The following is a 21900-nucleotide window of genomic DNA, read 5'->3' as shown; positions in this document are numbered from 1 at the left end:
TGGAGCTACAGATAGCAGGGTGAAGGACACTGATGAAGTGTCTTGGGGCCTATTTCCAACCAGAGATAAGAACCTACAGAGAGAGGTGGGTCGCAAGGCTAGCTCACTGCGATAATACACTGATGCCCAGAGAAAAAAAAGTGCTGTTGAAATGCAACACAGCACACATAATGGAAAAAATAATAAATAAGCAAATAAATAATGATGATGATCTAAACGAGGAGAAGCCGGGTGAGGCTGTGGAGTCCTGAAGCGTCTCTGCTGTAATTTGGCCTCCCGCCAGCAGCCATTGCTCACCCTCAGCTGCGACGGCAAGCTCCAGATGTGCCAACGGCACGTTTTGGATTTTGCCAGCTGACTGCACCGTTTGATAGCCCGCTCTCTGGATGCCCATCACCGGCCGCAGAGATAGAATTAAATGATGATGATCTTCCCACAAGTTGGGTGAGGAAACAACGCATATAAATCTTGATTTGATCTCAGCGTGAGAAGTCTTTATCCATCATCACTCTTAATGAACAAGTCATTAGCTGCGATGAATGGCGCTCTGGGCTCCTGCTCGCCACTGCTGCTTTTGTTTGCAGCTTTCAGGGGCAACTTCCTGTGCCCTTTGAGAGGGTCAAACTCATTCCTCCAGATGTGGGGTACCCTCGCTGCTCCTGGGGTGGCTGCACACCCATGTTCTAAACAGGGCTGCGAAAAATGAGTCCACAGTGTCTCTTCTTCTGCCTTTGCTTCACTGTCGGCTTCTCTGCAGGTCCTATCATCCAGAGAAGCACATTAGCAAACTCGGTGGCCGCCTATTATGCTAATTTTATGTGCACAATACTCCACTTGATGCAAGCACGCTATGTAAACAGAAAAGGCTTTTTGTTATGCAGTAATAGAAAGCAGCAGTAACACCATGCTGTGTGCTACACTAAACACAAATATACAGCATCAGCACAGGGACCAGACCTGCTGTTTCTACATCTTCAAACCTGATCTGTCTTTTATCAGTACTGATCATTTCTCTCACTCTTTAAAGCATTTGAATTCCTTTTCTTGAGAACAAACATTTTCTCTTTGTTTATATTTAGCACCACTAAAAGCATTGTTAAAGTATTTAGCAGTGTGCACCATATACCCTGAGGCAAGCAAAGCCTAAAACACACATAAAAGTTGGATGAAACTGTTGTGATCTTGTTTCTCTGAAGTAGTGTGCTGCGTGAAATATGAAAAAGATGAGGCATCAATCCGCCTCTACAGCAGTCAATGTGAAGAGATAAAGGTTGACACTAGATAATTGAAAATATCTGGCACTAATACACTAGAGCCCGCGTTGCTATTTGAACATAAAGGAGAAGACAGGCGTGTGAGTTTTCTTGTTAGTGACAGCTGCCATGTTCACAGTCTGCAGGGATGGCATTGGTGCCACTTGTACAGTATGTGTGAAGTTCCAGAATCCCCTGGGACGCCCCTTTACATGTGTTTCTGAAGCAGGGCTCAGTTAAATCACAAGTTTAGATCTGCAGTGGCCTGAGTGTTTGAGAGAGATAAAAAAAAAAATGTACACATTTCACAGTTTTATTGATGTGATCTTTTTTTTTTACCTTCAAATGGGGAGCAATAAGAGAGAAAATGCAGTAACTAAGTTGAACCTAAGTTGAAACTACTATAAGTTAAGTTCAAAGATGCACTGCATAGTTTTTCTGGTGTGGAATCTGCCACCAGTTTGTTCAATAGTATGACATTAAACTTATCTATCTCCTTGAAGACAAGGTGATGCAACCAGGCCAAGTTACAAGTCAGATCTGTGGAGAGGCGATCACGCTCACAGTAAAACTTTTGGGCAGCATAATCCCAAATGCAAGATAGACATACTGAGAAACATTTCAAGGAAAGAGAAAAAATACAAGAAAAGTTACATAATGCACCTTGCAACACTAAAAATGAAGTCAAAACTATAGGTAGCAAACAGACCACAGTTCCAAATATGTTCCAAATTGTAATTTTTTACAGCACAGTGAGCTCTGAGTCTAAAACTGTAGATCCACATGCCATTACTGCAAATTTCAATACTTTTACAACAAAATACTCTCACAATGTTTACTATGCAGTAACAACAAATACATGTTATGTAAACCCATTTTGAAGAAACCATTGTAATATTTTGAATGTAATGGCACAGTAGCTGGATGAGGAATGGCCGCACTACACTGTGCTTTCCTAGTGATCAGTCTAATGCTTCAGCTGATGAAATAGAAATTTACTGATGTTGTGGATACGCACCATATTTATCTGTGTTTCCAGTTTGAACACGCGCTCAGTATAGGGTGCACAAGTGAAATACCCATTACTGCATGTGTCAGTGTCATAAACAATAGCATCGACTCCTAGCGAAGGGGAAGGCCGGTAATGGAGGCAGTGCATCAATGTTCAGCACAAGGTCTGCAATTCACACCAGAAGAAGAACACTCACCTGAGCAGAAAGACTACAGGCAGCCATTAAACCAGAGAACACAGGATGGAGGGAGGGAGAGCGGTCTCTGTATGCACAGTACCCAAGGGGTCACATTCCACAATGCAACTGGACCTACTGGTTTGGAATAAAGGGCACCGCTGGTTTGATTTGGCATTTCCTATAAGAAACACAAATATTCTAAGACCTATCACATATTGTATAATTTCATGCATCAAGTTAAGCTATGATCATTCATTGTATTGAAACTTTAACAAATAACTTTGCCATATCTTTTGTATATTACATGTTATTACATGCTTGAAATATTATTATTATTATTTTTTACAAATATGTTTTTATGACAATGTAATGTCACTTGTGGATCAGTAGTTTAAAACTGTGTTTGATGTGCCACTTGTGTCTTAGGTGGCTATAAGGATGTCCTTGAACAGCTAAATATAAGTAGACCTGCCTCTCCTGAAGCTAGTCCTATACATACCTGTAGTGCCCTCCTCTACCCTTAGCTCATGATTTGGGACACACATAACTAAAGGGCTACAGGAAGGTCAACCCAGACAGAAAATTCTCCACAGCAACCTACTTGGACTGTTACTTATAATAGTCATTCGCAACATAGGTTGTTGCTGCTTCTAAATTAAATCTTTAAAACAAAAAATTCATCAGCAAAATCTAAATTATATGTATAAAAAATTGAACCAGCTCTTTAAGTGTGAGATAAATGCCTTCAGACTGAACACAGACACTCAATAATGAATTATGAAGGTGCTAACCGTCTTCTTGGTGCTCCATAAAGTAGTAACACAAGTCTCTTATGGACTGTAATGTGAAGCAGCCCAAGGCAAAAAGCGCAATTATTCTGAAATAGTACACAAAGTTCACACAAGGTTCCAAGAGTATTTCTTCAGCAACATTTCCAATTGTGGTTATTTTAAAGTCCAGCTTATCTGTTGCAAAACCACTATTAGGAAAGTGTGGGTTGACATCACACAGCTTAGTCTTTTTAGTCAAAGTCAAAAAAATTTGGGAAAAATTTGAATCCAATGCAAAGCTAGTCACAAGTGCCATGCACTGGGGGAATTTGGTGTAGCTGACAAGTATGTATGTAGCGAGAATACGTATTCTGAATACTAATGTTGAGTAACTCAGGTACAGTTACTTTATCATGTGGTGGTATTCAGAATACAGTTACTTTCTAAAAGCAAAACAATATATGGCAGTACATGACCACACAATTTAGGCTTTAAACTACATAGAATCACTGAAAAACATATAAAACACAGCTGTGGTGAGTGCATGTGTGAGTTTTCCTTCTCTAATCAGCGATAAATAAATGCATAAAAAAATGGATGAAATCCTATATTCTATTTAAACCAATGTTGAATTTTTACTCTTTAATTTAAATTCAACCTTGTGTATTCAGAATACAGTACTTTTATTGGACCATTCTGTAACTAAATGCATTTTCAAAGTATTCTTCCCATCACTGTATGTAGAAAAGAACCAACTGATTTATTTCATTGAGGCAATGACATATAGAAATTTGAATCTTTTCACTCTGTGCCTTGCCACTCATATAATCCTCAATAAAACACATTTTGCATTTTAACAGGTTCTAATATGTACAACTGTTCTTCCCAGTAATAGTGTGAGAAAAGGTTGTGTAGATGCCACATTCTATCTGGTATAGGTTTAGTTTTGTAATAGCTTTCTAAAACGTCCAATCTCACAGAAGTGTCCTTGTTCTTTGTCAGAGTGTGAACGCGTCTCTCCTTGACAGTCTTTGCTATGAGCAGTGATAGCGCTGCCAGCTCAGGCTACCTCTTAACTTGGGCCCAGTTGTCAGTGTTTTGCCCCTGTGGCCATAACAGCAACCTTCTCTGCGCGGCTCTCCGTCTGTCCTTCACTTTAGACTGTCCCAGGAGACCTCCACTAGCCCACGACTGTCCCTCTGCCTCCCCCGGGAAAGCACTTTTTAGGTGAGCTTGCCAAACCTCTCGCCAGCGTATGATGCATTCTGGGTCATCTCGGTCTTACAACTGCAAAAATACAACTTATTTTTGTTGACCTAAGGGGGAAAGTACTAGTGAATAGTAACATGCTATCACTTTGTCAGGATTAAACTTTAACATCGGCACAACATCCTGTGGCATTGTGAAGTTTGTTTTAGGTTAAATTCTTGTTCTTGGACATTTTAACCTTTATATTTCTAAACAAAGCAATCAACCAAACCAAACCTGAAAACAGCTATGAGACTGAGTACTGGTATTCATGGGTTTTAGCTTCCTGTTATAGACAAGACTTTTTACCTAGAGGACTTTTCACCTTTGAAAAGATTGGATTGTTTGTTAAAATTCTCAATTGCTATAACAAGAGTCTTAATTTTTAATCATTCTGAAACTCGGTACGGTTCAACAGTGGATTGTAATTCCCAGTAAGTGAGCAAGTAAGAAAGTGAGTATTAGAGCACAGGGTTTTTCAAAGTGCTAAAATATCACACAAATAATAAACCATCCAAGCTAGGAACAGAGACTGGGCGTTCCACATTTTGAGAACTACAGCGAGAAATTTAATATAATTTTCCACTCTTTTTCATTGACTATTTAATAACTAGTATTGAATAAGTCAACCAGGCAAACCACCTACACTGAGTATGAAAGCACTAAAAATTCACGCTGCACATGATGTACTTCAGTTTAAACTAGGGGTGCACTGAAAGCTATTCCAGTATCAGGTATCAGCCCATGTAACAGCTGCGAGTACTTGTATTCATCTATTGGCTGTCGATACCAAGAGCTGATACCACTGTAACTGCGCTGCATCTTATTTAAAGCTCACAAATAAGATTAAGGCAACACTCACTGTTATCCAAATACAAAGTGGTTAATATTAAAGCCAGGTGCTTATTTAAATAAATTATACTGGAATTATATCAAAATACAGTGATTTCAGAAGAAATTTAAAACAGCCTTTCACATTTCAAGTTTTCTAAGATGAAAAAGTATGTTATACTATAAAATGAATTAGATTTACCACTATAATTGAACCCCTGTGAAAATAATGTCTGGTATTGTATCGGTACACAGTATTGGCGAGTACTCAAAATTAAATACTCATTAAATACCAGTACTCATTTTGGAAAAGTGGTATCAGTGCATAGTTTATACTTATAGGTACCCACTCCTTGGACTCTGAGCATCTTAAATAACAGCCCTTTATGAAGTTTATTCGTTCAGGTGACTCAAGTCTATGACATAAAGATGAAATTTACAGCGTCTGCAATCTCTCCCTAAATATTTCTTAGATGCCGCTGTCAGGTTCTGTCAGTTTAATGTGCTAAATGATCTAATTAGCAATTCCCATAATGTACACTCATAAAAAGATTACATCTGTTTAACTATTTTACATATTCTGAAGTCATTTCCAGTCTCTAAATGAATTGTGTTTCCTATGAGTCATCGGAGAGAGCTCCTCTGTTGGTTCATTAATTTAATATTTAAGTGAATACACGCTGCCTGTGTGATAAACCGGAGAACAGAAGAGTAATAAATTGCACTATACTTTCACTAAAATACAGTGTTGCAGGGAGTTTGAAGGAGCTTTTAGTACTTGAGGCTGTTATTTTGCGGACCTAAGGTGATCTTAATGTGATTGCTGATGCCTCTTGTTGTGGAGAGAGGCACGGTGGTTGGGTGATGACTTTGGCCTCGTCGGTAATGCAGCCGATCAGGTGACACTTCAATAGGAGAGCTGCAGTGTGGGCTGGAATCTGAAAATTGACTTGACAACACCAACTATAAACGCCATTACTGTCCCTGCTTTATTGGACTAAAAGGGACGTTCATTCTGTTGTTGGACAAGGAGTGAATCGGTGCTTTGTGATCTTGCCTGTCCTCGGCTTAAAGTGACAAACAGCTAGAAAAGTGACAATGCCATATAAACTTCAAAACGTAATTATCTGAAATTATTAGGGAAAATGGATCAGCTAAAAGGTGCGCTATGTAACTTTTCTGGTGAAGGGTCCATTTAATGCTTTTCTCCATGGAGATGTCATTGTTCTGCTTGAAATGTTCCACAATATGGCATTAAAGAGCTCTACCTTACATTGATTAAACTACAAGTAGTTTTATAGCTCAAAAATACCTAGTGACTGAGACTGCCTCTCCAGAGATCTGACCTGTAACTTGTCTGGTTTGGGCTCCATTAATACCAAACAAGACAAAGCAATAACATCTCAATGCAGAAAAGGAGTTTGACAGACCCTCCACCTGAAAAGTTACACAGTGCCCCTACATATTATTACGACTAGCAGCAATAACTTTTACTTAACTTACTTAATTTTGGAAGCATAGCAGTACTGTTTATTTTAACTTTAAACAGATCATCTAACAGGGTGAATTTTAAACATTATATTTGTACTTATTTAAAGTCTCCAGTGGTGAGAATGAACTAAAAAAGCTGGTCTAAACCACATTAGCTCTTCTGCGACTATTATGAAAATAAGTCAGGCATTTTTCTTCTCTAAGACCATCAAAGAGTGAAATTGCATGGAGATTATGAACCAGCGATGATGCAATATTTTCTTAAGAGCCGTGATAGCAATGGATTTAAACAAAAGCAGATGTGGTGTAACATTACCAGTGTGCTGGGCTGTCAAGATTGACTCTCCAAAGTGTTATTTTCAGCCCTCACATTCACACTATTGCCCGCTTTAAAATGGTTTAGAGAAACGTCTCAAATCCTCTCTGAGCCGATTACAGCTGAGGTTGGAAAACTTGGGGCAATTCTGTGTGCAAGCTAAATTGCATACAGTAAGATAATACACAACTACATATTTGGCTTTTAATGTCAAATGCATAGGAAAAAATAGCAATCATTTGCATACGCTCCTCATTTCACACCTCTTATAATAAAGGCAGAAAATGTTTTTTTTTATATTTAGATCCAAAATGTTGGAGACAGTGGCAGTTTTTACCCTCCAACCATCAGATTACTGGTTCAATTTTCATTTTTATTTTTTTACCCTTTTTTCCCCCAAATATGTGGAGAGAACAAGACTCAACGTCTTTTAACTTCCTCATACTTGCAACACAATTAAACAGTTAATCATATCTCACATTTCCATTGTGTTTCTGTGTGTTTTTATATTTTTCTAACAGAATACAGTTGGGTTTTATGAGATTTGCAAAACGATGCACTCTGTTACAACTTATAGTTCCACAACTTGCAGAATGCAGAAAATAGTAGCTTGGAGTTAGAATAATATGGATCTGCTCAAAATGTCATTGCTGTATCAACAGAGAACATTTGAGCCTGTATGAGAGGTGTGATTCTGTATAGCTCTTGCGTCAGCGGCTGAAGAATGCCTTCATGTATCCAAAGCGGGCTCTTTAACACACATTTCAGCACGGGCCTGTCAGCTTATGGCATATTAGCTGGATAGCTCTGTTTCCCGTGGGACACAAGAGGCTAGCTCGGAGGGATCCCAGGAAGGAGATAGAAGACACACTCTGGTGAAATGCTTTGCTCTGTCATCCCAATTCAGCACAATAAAAATCAAACCCGCCGGACCACAAGCACATTCACCTGGAGCCTGCACTGCACACAGCCCACCGCAGACAGGATACAGCTGCTGTGGAAATAGTGCTGTCCAAAAGCATTTTCAGACGCAAAACGCAATCATCGCCAATTGGAAAAGATTGTTTTACTTTGGGACGTTTGTTGTTAACATTCTTTCCTCAGAATCTCATAACTACCCTCATAATGTATGTGTATTTTTCCAGAAATACTTGCGCATAATCCAGTTTTGAATAAGTTACAGCAATGTGTACAATCAAATACATGTATTACTAAAGATAGAAAATTATTAAGGTAATTTTGAATAAGAGTAAACTGTCCAGAAAAGTCTAATAAGCCAATCGAGTCTTTATCTGAATATCTGCAAGAGATGTGTAACAGCCTTGCTACATAAAAAAAAAATAATAATTTGCCATGAGAAAGATAACATCAGTATCTCAGTTTCATATACATTTATTAATTTAAAAAAATATTTCAATTCAGTTATCTGAATTATGCATCCATTGTAATCTGCATTGTGTAAGTAAGAAATAAATACAACACATCTTTCATCCATTGACCTACATTCTCGCCGAGCTCTTAGAAGATTGTGCCGTGCCCTCTCTCATGTTGTTTTCCACAATGCTGACTGAGTACAGTAAAACAACCTCCGCCACGCTACTTGCCCTTATGGACCCGAGAAAACATCCAATCAATACTGCATGCATTTCAAGCAGGAAAATTCTGTTATTGAGTATACTGCTATATAATGGTTTCCATTATTGACAACTATGAGTTATGAAATAAAACCTAATGCAATGAGGATGAGGAAAATAGTATTTGAGGGATTTTTATTGGATCAATTTTAAGTCAGAGTAGTGCATTTTGATGACAATAAAATGCTAATCCTATTCCACTTAGAGGATCAAAAAGAGGTTAGAAAAGTGCAGAGTTATCAGAAATATTAACACAGAACAGCATTAGGAATTATCATAGAGGTCTTTGTTGTCTCTTTCTATTTCGTGAATTTTCCCTTGAATTTGACTTTGATATTAATGTTTTTTTGTTGTGTTTTGTTTAGTTTTTTAATTTAAAAGGCACATTTCAGAAAAAAAAAAAAAACATATCCACAACTTATATCTAAAATAACACTGGATAAATAATCTCATGATCTTTTCTTTCTTTTTTTTTTGCATACTACCATGAAACTTTGCTTTAAATAAGTGTAGCAAAGTTTACACACTATTTTTACCTCAATAACTATATGGCACTTTGATTTATTACGGCCAAATAAAGCATTCATGTAATTAATATTACCATATGTGAGTTTGGTGAACTTATTCCCATTTGAATATGTTACATATGAACACACATTTTATTATGTTGGTAAATGGCCTTGTACTAAAAATGTGATGTTTCAAAAATCTACTCCACATAAATACAGTATGTGAGTGTCCTAATTCTACAAACAGATCAATGTTTCTTAAAAGGGGTTACAAGCTATCCCTACCGCTGTGGCTGGACAAGTGGAGACTGTTGCATCCCCGATATGCATATGTATGGATTATTCTATAGGCAAGACTGTAATGTCAATGAATAGTGAAACACCAATATTTGACCAATTGTTGAAATACAGTTAGCACGTCTTTAAAGATTTGTGCATACAGTCGTGAGGGGTATCGATGCAGTCCTTTGGAAGTGGCTGATCTCAGATGACCCTTCCCTCCCCCCTCCCCTTCTCTTATCCATTACATGGGAGCTGAATGATGGTGATTTGGTTGAGGCCCAGTGAGTGCCTGTAGAAAATTGGTTGGTTGATAAAAACCCTCCTATCAAAGCGGGCTACTTTCTCATTTACATTTAGATGAGTATTGATTATTTATTTACTCAGTGGAGTGGGATTCTTTTCCAATCTTATCTCTCGTCCGTGCCTGTCACCTGGAAGAAAAAAAGAGATAGAGTTCTTGACACGGCCCTAAGATAACAAGCATTTTGTCGAGCAGATAAAACTTGGAATGGTGGTCCTTGCCTCCTTGCGTTTTCCTCCTACCCAATTTTTTGATGTGAAAAGAGAAAGTTCGGAAAATTAAAACTGATAGGCCTTGTTCAAAGAGGGGGGAGGAATCTCAATTTGCAGCTAGAACAAGTGGAATTGGTTGTCCAGATATGGTCAGGCTGCTTTCACTAGGAGAAATCCCATCTTAGTTGTCTTGATAGTTTAAGGTTTCCATCCAACATAATATAATATTGTTTGATATTGATTTGCAGCTGTAATGTACGTTTTTATCTGAGCTGTAATAAGATCTTCTCCTTGTTGACTTCCATGGAGTATGATAGGAGTATTTGTGTTTGTGGACATGAAGGCCGGTGGACACATCTGACATGTTGTAAGTGCTAAACTCTGCTGATGTTTTGGATGCCTGTGCTGGGGATTGGTCATGCATTGCCAATGAGTCAAGTGGCAGCGCGAGGGGAGCTTTCGCGAGACTGACGAAAGGTGTTACGTGTGGGAGGTGCTGTGCAGGGTAGGCAGGAGGGTGGGGTGCTCTGGAGAAATTGGGAACCCCTGACAGACCCTGCCGCTTCTTCTCAACGCTTTGATGGAGAATGAAGAGTCTCTGGAGGTGGCCTCTGTCAGCTCTAGTCCTCCTCAAAGCAGACACCCAGCTTCATCACAACAACAGTGCGGCGTCTTCCTCACCCTGCCATCCCCCGGGCCAAACCCACCTCCGCTCATGGATTGTATGTCTGCTCTCAGCTCAGCACACTCTGTAACACTGGACTGCAATCGCCGTATTTAGAGGATATCTAATGAGGATCTCGCCTATGCTTTGACCCCAGCATAGCTCCATGGGCAGTTCCTATCCACCACTGCCTCTCAGAAGGTGACTTATTACACTGCTCAAGGATTATAGCCCATTTTTCTTTGTTAGCCAGTCAGTCATTAGCCTAGTTACACATCTGGATCCCCATAGCAATTTAAGGATATGGAGGGTTCCCTCAAAAAAGCTAATTAGTCTAACTGTAGAGGAACATCTTGTTTTCCTACACCCCTAATGGATTGGACCAAGGTCTTTTGAAATGCAAAGCCATCAAGGAGATGGCTGAAAGCACCCCCCCGTCTACCCACCCACAGTCTCCTCTGAGGCCCTGCACAGCCCCTCCTCACAGCTTTGTTTTTCAACTCCAGCTAAATACACTCACATTTTCGCAACTATTACTACTTATTTTATTCAATTGTGTTCAGTTCAGTTGATTTTTGAGTAGTATAGGCTTTCACATATTAATTTAAAGTCGCAATTGGACAATTGTGGCCAAATCTGTAGACCAAAAACTTGACAAAATGTTGAAAAGTGTAAAAAAAAAAAGTATAGTTATCATTAATTATCACAGTACATATTACAATTGTTTTATGACTGCTTTACTATATTACATCCCGTCTTTTGCGATCTATGTTATCAAAACTGTTATAGAGCTAATTGATAGAGAGCCATCAGATCAAGTTCTCTTAGTGTTTTTACGATACAACATTAGGGGGTAACTGTAACCTGTATAACTGTAAATGATAGTACTTGATAAAAAATGTTAATTATATATCTATATCTATATATATAATATATCTATATCTATATCTATCTATCTATCTATATATATATATATATATATATATATATATATATATATATATATTAGGGGTGTCAAATTATCGCGTTAATTGCGATTAATTAATTACAGTCATATTTAGCGCGTTATGTTTTTTAATCGCGTTAATCTCATTTTTAATCTCTAACTTTAGTGTTTCTGTATGTGCGTTGCTTTATTATAAAACCTGTTCTTATGTGTTGTTGGGACAACAACACACACACACACACAAAAAACACATTTATAAATTTTTTTATTTCGGTAATTCCACTCATTGCCGGAAAACCACACAAAACGCGCGCAGTAAGAGCGATGTAAACGTCATGTTTACGTTGGCGGCATCAGTCGCACAATGGACGAGGTGGAAGAGCTAGTAGAGTCAGCAGTGCACAGGTAAAAACGCATTCGTGTCTTGGAAATTATTCTCCCGACGTGAAATATAAAAGAAAATAACAAATATAATATCGCCTGAAAACAACCTGCATAGGCTCATGATGTCTGCACTACTGTCCTATAGTGACCTGCCACATGAGGGGACACACAAACACACACAAACACACACCTTCATTATCGTCATTAACCTGAGAACGCGCGGACCACGTTTCCTTCCGTAGTTACTGCGCGGACACCGCTGTCCTCCCGTGAGCCGCGTGTGGATCGTGTTTTCTCGCGTACGCTGCGTAAACCGCGCTTCCTCCTGTGCTCCTCTAAACCAGAACTAATCCAGTCCAGGACTAAACCAGGACTAAAACCAGGTCTAAACCAGGTCTAAACCAGGACTAAACCAGAACTAAAACCAGAACTAAAACCAGGTCTAAACCAGGACTAAACCAGAACTAACACCAGGACTAAAACCAGGACTAACCCTTTCCAGGACTAAACTAGGACTAAAGTAGGACTAAAGCAGGTCTAAACCAGGACTCATATATAAAGCATTTCTCTATCAATGATATTTTTTAATATGGTTAAGGAAAGACTGGACTTTTTATTGTCTTTAAGTAGACAAAAGTTATTATGTTCAGATTTCCTCGTCTTTGCTACTTTACAGCAAACAGTTTCTTATTCATGGAGACTTGGGCTCAGCAGCCAATTTGGAGAGATTTGTTAAACAATAAATGACTTTATAAAGTCACTTTTTTTGTTCTATATCAGGCTTTTGATCTGCCACAATAATGTAATAATGAATTTAAATGAAAATACCTCAAATTGAAGGCTTTTCTCAGCAATTTTCAGGTGAGATTAAAATGAGATTAATTAGATTAATTAATTACAGATCATAATTAATTAATCTCTCAATTTTTTTAATCGCATGACAGCACTAATATATATATATATATATATATATATATATATATATATATATATATATATATATACACACAACACACATTCACCCCCACACACCCCCACACATACACACACACATATATACGCACACAATAAAGGAATATATATATTACAATATACAATATATGTCAAACTCAATTTTGATACTAACAAGATAACGCTGTTCATGGTCATGAAGTATTGGTAATATTCTGTTAATTAATATTACTCATAACTGTATCCACATGCTAAAATTCCACATTGTACAATGTAAGTGTGTATCCACAGCCACATGTGTTGGCATTGTTCTCTTGACATACAAGAGGAAAGAACAGAATGGGTATATCAGCTTTCCAACAACAACACAGAGCAAATGGTAAGGTAAGTACAGCACACACTCGGCCGGTGCACTCATTAGATGACAAGCTGTAAGGTTTGGTCAATCAAGTACGCTTCAAAGCCGCTCATTTAGGCCTTTTGGAGGGAAATGACGTTTTCAACTATCCCCATAGGAACATAGACCAGAGCAGACAACTCATATTTCTATCTATCATATAGCAACAGTACACAGAAAGAGGATGCAGGGAGTTTTCTCATATCAGTCAGTAGTACAGGATCCAAACAAAAGCAAGCCATAGCCATGCTATTGCTGAATTTTTGTAACTGGCAGTGAATTTCTGATAATAACATACACACGTACACATATATTAACAATTTTAAAACTTGTATTTTAAAGTACTTCTATGGGGTGTTAACTGTTAGCATATTTAGATCACCTTTTATTGTTTTGAAAATGTTATATTCACCAAAAAACAACAAACAAAATGTTTTTTGCTTAACCATAAGAAAGGTTCGAATAGGGCCTGGGTGAGATTGCTAAACAATGCTAACATGCATGGATGACATCTTCAGGCATGTTTTTGATAAGGGAACATTATAACATGGTAGAAAGTTCAAAAAATCAATTTTGCATAATACCCCCAAAATAAAATTTCATATATAGTTATAAGCATATTTATACTATAAAAAGACATGTGCACAACATGGAATTATTTACTATAAACGATGCTTAATGTTTTCAAAATAACATCCATGGTATTATAAATACTTCAATATATTGCTCACCTCTAAACTTACGTCTTTTTCTAAGGAAACATTATCTTTCACTTTGTACACACAAACAAGGCCAGTGGTTGTACAGCAGAGCTGTCTGGGGCATCACTGTGTCCATTCTTCTGTACATGTGCCAAAACCTCCTCCCACCTGTCTGAAACCCGTAGATTTATGTGCCTGTATACGAGTGGGCCAATCCACTGTGCCAGCCCCTGTAAGCCGTACGCAGGCTCCCCTTCACTGTCAGTTGTGTGTATGATGCTCACTCTGGCCTCTAGGTTGAGCTTTGGCTTCACTGTGGATCTGAATCTTGTCATAAAAGTGAGCCTGAAAAGGTTATGACGGTTCAGTCAGATAATGGTGAGTTGGGAGGACAGCTGATGGGAGATACAAACACCTCAGGACTACGCTGGGGTTGATCCTCTTATCCGACCATCACATTTTGGGTTGTCTACAGCAGCTACACACTAAAATCACAAAGACATTTTTATACATTAATTAAAGTTAACGTTCTAAATCTGTAAACACACAGAGATGATACAATAGAGGAATTCAGATCTTTATTTATATTATTTCATTTTTAAGTTCGTGAATTAAAATGGTCTCCTGCTTCCTGGTAGAGACAATAGCAACTTTATCAACTTCATTTGTAAGAGTTCAGAAGCTTCAGAGAAATTAGTTTCACCAATTTATGACTTGTTGGGGTTTACAATGCATTTCTATTGCAACAGTGCAGCTCACAAAGAAAAGTTTCCTCAGAGAAAACCATCCATCCTCCACCACTCTATTACTCTCATCAAAACAAATGATAAAGAATGGTTATTGGGTTTTCACAATGTCTTTTGTATAATAAAGCTCGTTAACTGCATTGCACAAAACAAATGGGCAGAATAATCAGTATACTTATTGACATTGTGTCATTTCTAGTTAGAGCAGGAAGAGGAGTCTCACTGTGGCTGCAGGCTCCGTCTTCTATCTCTCAAGAGGAAGAGCACTAATGGTTTCTGAAAGCAGGGATCGAAGGAACTCATAAAGCTGCAGGATGAGACGGGAGAGGAACGGCATTATTAATCCTTTTCCATCTGAATACACCAGCCCTCATCCACCACACTACAGTACACACTACAGTACACACTACAGTACACAGCACAGTACAGCACAGGCCTGAGACCAATATGAGGCTGCATCTCATTAACTGATGCAGATGGAGCGCTTTATAGTGTAGACCCAGTCAGTGGGAGGCGGAGGCACATAACTTGTGTATTTGCTGCTTATGGCTTTACTTAGTTCAGTTCAATGCAGAAGAGATTTTTCCACATATATGCTCAGAGGACAGCTGCCTGCTTTTGGAGCAATAGATTGAGTATAACATGAAATCAGACAAGAGGTATTTCCAATAAGTAACTAAGAAAAGCAGAAAAACTACATGTAAATAAAATACATGTAGCTCTGTTGCTAGACTATATAAACACAGACAAATAAGTACTCCTTGTAAGAATAATGTTTAGTTGAACTTTGACAGTTTTCATACACAATTTCCTGAGACTCCTCTAATGTCAAATAAGCCTTGAAAATTCAAAAATACATCAAACTGATAAGCCTTTTGGTATTTACTAAACAGATACAAGACAAATTGCACTGAAACGGCTCGGACTTCACTATCATTAGCCTTTGCATTGAAGCACCTCTCATTCACAAATGCCTCTCTTGCTGACAGTATAACGTCTCCACTGTGGTTTGCAATGGTTTACTCATATTTCACCCCCTGCTGTTTTATATGTGTTAATAAAAGCAGGCAGATGAATAAATCAAAGTGTTTATGCCTTTGTGAGACTCTGGGGCCGTTCTGCGGTCCACTCTGTGCTGCCTGGACTGCTCTGCCTCCCTGTTATTAGCACATGATTGACAGCTGTCATGTCTTCATCAGCGCACACTGATATTTGTCAGAAGCCATCTCTTTGACAGAGGATCGGAGGGTCTGCTCAGCCCAAAGACGCCGTAAGCCTTCACCTGCAGCACAGAGCTTCCACTGAGCCACTTGTGCAAAGAAAATATCAGCTGAATTTGAATTTCGCATATTAAACCAAAGCTAACATACATAACTAAATCCTGTCACTGGTATGTCCTGTTTTGTTCCTGTTCCAAAAAGCGATGTCACACTTTTAACTGAGATCAAGAAATTCATCAACGACATACTATGATATGGGCTTTTAAATGAATCATCGGGTTTGGAGTAGATGATTTCAGACTATGATGGGAGAAATCTGACCTATTTTTTTGTGTTAAATGATAAAGTTTTAAAGTCTGTATTGTTTATGTTAATTAAAATTTTCAAAGTCTGTATTGTTTATGTTCAATTAGAATAGGTATTAGAATTATCATTGGTATCATTAGTAGTATTAATATTAGTATTAGTATAGCACAATATCATCCAGCCCTAAAATTTTAGTGATATGATTATTGTGATTGTATAATTTGGGATTATTGACATGAATGAATAAACAATGCATGAAAGAACAATGTCTAATAGATCACTATTCCTCTATCATGAGCATCTATATGAAATCAAATCTATGATGAAGTAAAGGTGACATATACAGCTAGATAAATTGGCACTGTTTATGTTGAATTCAAATGACTTGGTTTTGCTTCTAAAATGGTTATGATCATTAGTTTTACATTCTTATAAGAAAAAGACAAATCTTGACATTCCTGTTGCAAGTCTGGATAAATGGAAAAAAAAAAAGTGAAGTCAGGAAATGCTACCATAAACCAAAGCCAAATGAATTTCATTGAACAAACAATAGACAGAGGAGGGCTACAGCAAACACAGAGAAGAAAGAAGAAAGACATTTATATCACGTTTTAACATTAGTGTGTATTATACTTTATTGTTTCATTTGATCATGTCGTTATTACCACAGAACCAATGTACCATGAATACACAATTGGATTTGCTGTAATGATAATTGAGTTGAGGCAAGGGAGACAATATACATACCTGCACCAAGCTGATTTTTAATGAGCCATGCGTTATAATTTATTTAAAAGTCTATCTTTCAAAGAGCGGTGTTTATCATCATTCATCATGTGCATCAATCTGCCTGGCTGTATTGAGGCATGCTGGGAGAATGAGCCAGGGCTGCTACTGTTGCTTTGTACTGGCGCCTTAACAACCCAATCAGCTGGCCCCGCACTCACTTCCCTCATCAATGCAAGCGCTGGAGTAATATATGATAGAGTCGTGATTTATAATGCATGCTCAAAATTAAACAGCATAAATTACTCTTATTTACTCTGCAGGTGATAAAGATCCCGTCAAATAATGTCACTTGAGCATAATTTTTATAGAACAAATGAAATTTGTTATCAGGGAAAAGCAGGTCAAGTTCATCAATTAAAAGTCACCTCTTTTTTCCAGCCCTGTGCTGTAAATGGTCCGGTGCTATTTAAAATGATTGATTTTATTATTTCTTCATTTATTAAAGTACTGCGTGAGTAATCAGGACAATAAGACCTTAGTCAGCACAGTGATGTGAAAATGTCTCTTCATAATTTACCAACTAATCTGCTCTTTGGGTGCATTTAATATGAGTTAGGGACGTCTTTGTTCATTATTTTTAAAACATAACACCAATTTAATAACAGTACTTATAAACACTGTACATGTGATATAATACACGAGGAACTAAGCAACAGTGCTATAATTCAAATATTTAGTGTATAGCTAATACTGTAACTAGATGATTTACTTCCACTTTTGATACCTGTATAAAAGTGCATAACTACTACTACTACTTCTACTACTACTACTACTACTACTACTACAACAACTACTACTACTACTACTACTACTACTACTACTACTACTACAATAATAATAATAATAATAATAATAATAAAGCTGCTAGTAATAATACTAATCTCAGTTTATTTTGTAGTCCTTTTATTTAGACACCCCAAAACATTATTAAACAATTAATTAAGTATTCAATTCTGTTATTCTATGCTATATTATTATAATCTCAATAGTAGTGTAGTGCTCTTGTAGCATTAAGAGCATTCATGAGGATTTCCAGTAAGTGGAACATTAAGTGGATACACGACTAACCCTTTTGGGAAATGACTTGTGTAAATAATAGATAAGTGATAGCTAGTGCATAGGAAGCTGAGATGAAGATGAGATGATTGAAACAATGTCTTGTCAAAAAAATCCATGAATTAGATGCATTTTATTGCCTCCATAATGTCTTTTAGATTTTGCTTTTGTTCTATCTCTGTATTTTATTTTAGCCTCTGCATTCACTGGATCATGACCTGTGAGGGGTTAACGCCTGTGCTACACTTGCAGGAAAAGAAATGAGGTCCCTGGAATGTTTTACAGATAAAATAAAAAAGAATCTGGAGAATGAGAGAAAGAAGGAGAGAAGTTGAATATATATTTCATGTGATAAGAGAAAGATGAAGCGCGAGAAAAAAGATTCCATTACAGGCGCGACAGTTACAAAAGTGCTGCTGTGTGGACTAGCCTCTGTTGAAAAGATTGATGCAATAAGGACTGACCTTGGCTTGGAGCAGCAGCCGGTGATGTATGTATGAGCATCTCCCTGCTAAATGGACCCAGATTTGTAGCACTAATATACATGGAAGCCCAGTACCAAACTCACCAGCGCCATAAATCAGCAGCCACTTTGGGTGTCATTTCTGGTTTATATTCTACTATTGTTCTATGCTTTTAATTCGTGTCACTGCCATCTGTTCATTTGATGCAGTTTGGGCCTGCAGGATTCAGAGATAGTGCTCAGAGACATTCCCTGTTAGATCATCACAGTGGATTAACTGTGTAAATACCACAGAGGCTATCTCACCCTTGCATATGTAAAGGGAATTACAATTGGATGGATGTTTTATGCACACCTGTTTGGACAGCATGGGAAAAGTTAGTCAAGACCTGCACAAGGAGGCCATTCAATATAAGAGCAACAGTGAAAGAGGACACTGTTTGAATGCACATTGTTAAATGAGGTTAAAAAGTGGTTGATGCCTGTGTTGTTTATTCATGACCACACAGGCTTTAGCTTTAAGTTAACAGAGCAAGGACCAATGAAACAAGAAAGTCAAATAATCCTAAAACATAAATTAGTGATTGTAAAACTAGAGATTTATTATAATTTATTTACAGTATTTCCAAAAATACTTAGAATAAGTTGGAGCCACGTTGGAACCTTGTGCTGTAGTTCATACTGTATTCTATTTTAATTATATCTTAAACCACAAACCTTTACAAAGAGATATTATGTTATCGTAGGCTTAGACAGACTTTATTGTTCCACAAGGGGAATCACTTACTACTACTACTACTACTACTACTACTACTACTAATAATAATAATAATAATAATAATAATAATGATGATAATAATAATAATGATTTAGAACAATGCACCAAATAAATCACTAGCTGTAAAACTTTTCAGTCGTTTTCCACATGGATTCCCTTTCTTCATTCCCAGCACATTCACCATAGAATATAGTTTAAACCAATGTGTGTGGGATGGTGTTGTGCTGACACAGGTCAAAGAGGCCATTTTTGTTTCTTTGCTTTAAATCCCTGTGGCAGAGCTGCAGGACATTGCACTTTAAATTGTGTACATCACCCTAAACCCAAAATCATCTTCTGTAGTGCCTTTAATAAAGCCCGATAAGTCCCCTTTCATCCCACTTCAATTTTACTGTGCCACCAAAGTTATTTAATCAGCCTGCAGTCTCCCATTCACAGAGTATTACCAATTCTGTCTGTGATCTTTATCGGTGCAGTGATGTATGTATGAGGCACATGTTGGAGAGGCTCAGGAAACAGAGGCCATGAATGAATGAATTATTGGACTCACCAAAAGGAGCTATAGATATAGAATTTTGAGCCCTGTAATATGTTTGCTTTCTGGCCCTTATCTTTCTCCAGACAAAAATGCACCTTATCTCTGAGGCTGCTGGGGTGTGCGTGGATGTGGATGTAGAGAGTCTGCAGATCAGCCTCTGGTTTGTTTTCTTTGTGCAGTGTAGATGGCGGATGTATTGGAGCTCTTTAAAGAATTTTAGCGTTGTTTTGATCTTGTGGTGTCCTTTACAGAAAGTGGTAAAATTGTATAAATCACCATATGAAATTAATGTATTTAACAAACCTTCAGAGGTTTCTTAAGGTGAAGCACATAGAATGTGGAATAGAATATTTATCCTATTAAATAAAGGCTAAAAAGAATACAGAAGACTACATCTGAGTTTGGACAAAAGTTGTAAGTCCATTTAAATAACTATTAGAAAGTGTTACATGATATATTCACACTTGAGAATACAAAGCAGATCAAATATATTTTTTAAGCCATTTTATTCAAATTTTCTACAATATCTGTATAGGATCCAGGAGTAGCATGTAAACACAGGACAGCTGCATTTACAAAATTGTCCTTTACACATCCGTTGCTTGCTCACACAATTTCATAGAGCTGCAAGCCATATACACACTTGATAATGAGGCTGGACAAGGCCTGAATTATAACTTCAAATCACAATAATATCCTCCTCCTCCTCACAAGTGCGGCTGTATACGCAATGACGTTGTGACATTTCCATTTCAGTCCAGTCTAATGTGGCTCCTCTAAATAAATCCATAGCCTCCAGGCCCTTCCCAAACTGACCCAGTCCTATTTTAATCACATGGAATTAAATAAGTACAGTTTAACAGCGCTCTTGTTCTGACAGCAGTCATGACAAGTGGTTTGCACAGCACACTTCGCCTCAAGTCAAAGCGAGAATAAAAACAATGCATGCTGAAGATGACAGCAGTGATATTCACCAACACAGTCTATTTACTTAAACAAACAAACAAAAACATCTTTGTTGGAGACATGTTGAGACATTTTAAATGTTTTAATATATGGATTTGTTAATGTGATTGCTCTAAGTTTAATTATCAATGACGTAAATCAATCAAATTAGTGAAATCCATAGCAAATTGGATCAAATAACTGATAGTAAGTAAATGATTATGTAATTCAGTAATTGACTAATTTGGATAAGTATTGGTGCCAAGCCAATACAGAATATTTTGTGGTATATTGAAAGTTTCTGCATCAGTCATACATTTTTGTGTTAGTTAAAGAGTAATACATTTTTTTTTAAATAAAGTTGGCTCCACAAACAGCTCCAGACTGAAAACATGTTTAGTAACCCCGATGTTTTTCAAAGTGTCAGAAACATATAGTTGATGTATGTATTTCCATGTTATTGTCAGCTCTGCTCTCTCTCACAGGTCAAATCACACTGGTGGAACTTTCATTTTGCATCTCGTGTCAATTCAAATGCAGTGCATCTCTCCTGGCGTGCTGGCTCCACTCCTCCATCTCATTCCTTTGTTGCACTGGGGCTGAACACTATGTTAACCTAGTAATTGGCACTGGGCCTTCCCCATTATACGGCTTTCTATTGAGCCGTTCTACATGACTAGTTAAAGAAGATGGCATGAAGATTAATGAAGTCCAGCTAATACAGGAGGGGGGTATATACCTCTCTCCTACACTTCCACTTGAAGAGATAGCACGGACCAGCAGCAGCTCAAGCCCTGCCTCAAACACCTTTTTCTATATTGCCTGTTTTAACCCGTGAACCCGGGACCTTCCACTTGTGTTTCAGAGCCACCGTGGCGTCCCCCTCTTTGATTGATGTCGCTACAGCAGTCAGTCTTCTCCCTTTTGAATTGAAAAGGCCAGGCTTCTCCAAAATAGATTTTCCAGCACAATTCACGCC

General features: G+C 37.7%; 1 long non-coding RNA gene across 1 annotated transcript in view; it reads right to left on the bottom strand.

Annotated features, from left to right (window-relative positions):
- Positions 1 to 21900, bottom strand: part of LOC129411265 (uncharacterized) — a 75901-nt gene that overhangs the window by 30696 nt on the left and 23305 nt on the right. The window lies entirely within an intron of this gene.

The sequence above is a fragment of the Boleophthalmus pectinirostris genome, unplaced genomic scaffold (genome assembly GCF_026225935.1).
Source record: "Boleophthalmus pectinirostris isolate CB_2022bp ecotype Guang Dong unplaced genomic scaffold, ASM2622593v1 HiC_scaffold_4, whole genome shotgun sequence".
Taxonomy (NCBI): Eukaryota; Metazoa; Chordata; class Actinopteri; order Gobiiformes; family Gobiidae; genus Boleophthalmus; species Boleophthalmus pectinirostris.
This window is presented reverse-complemented; position numbering and strand designations above follow the sequence as displayed.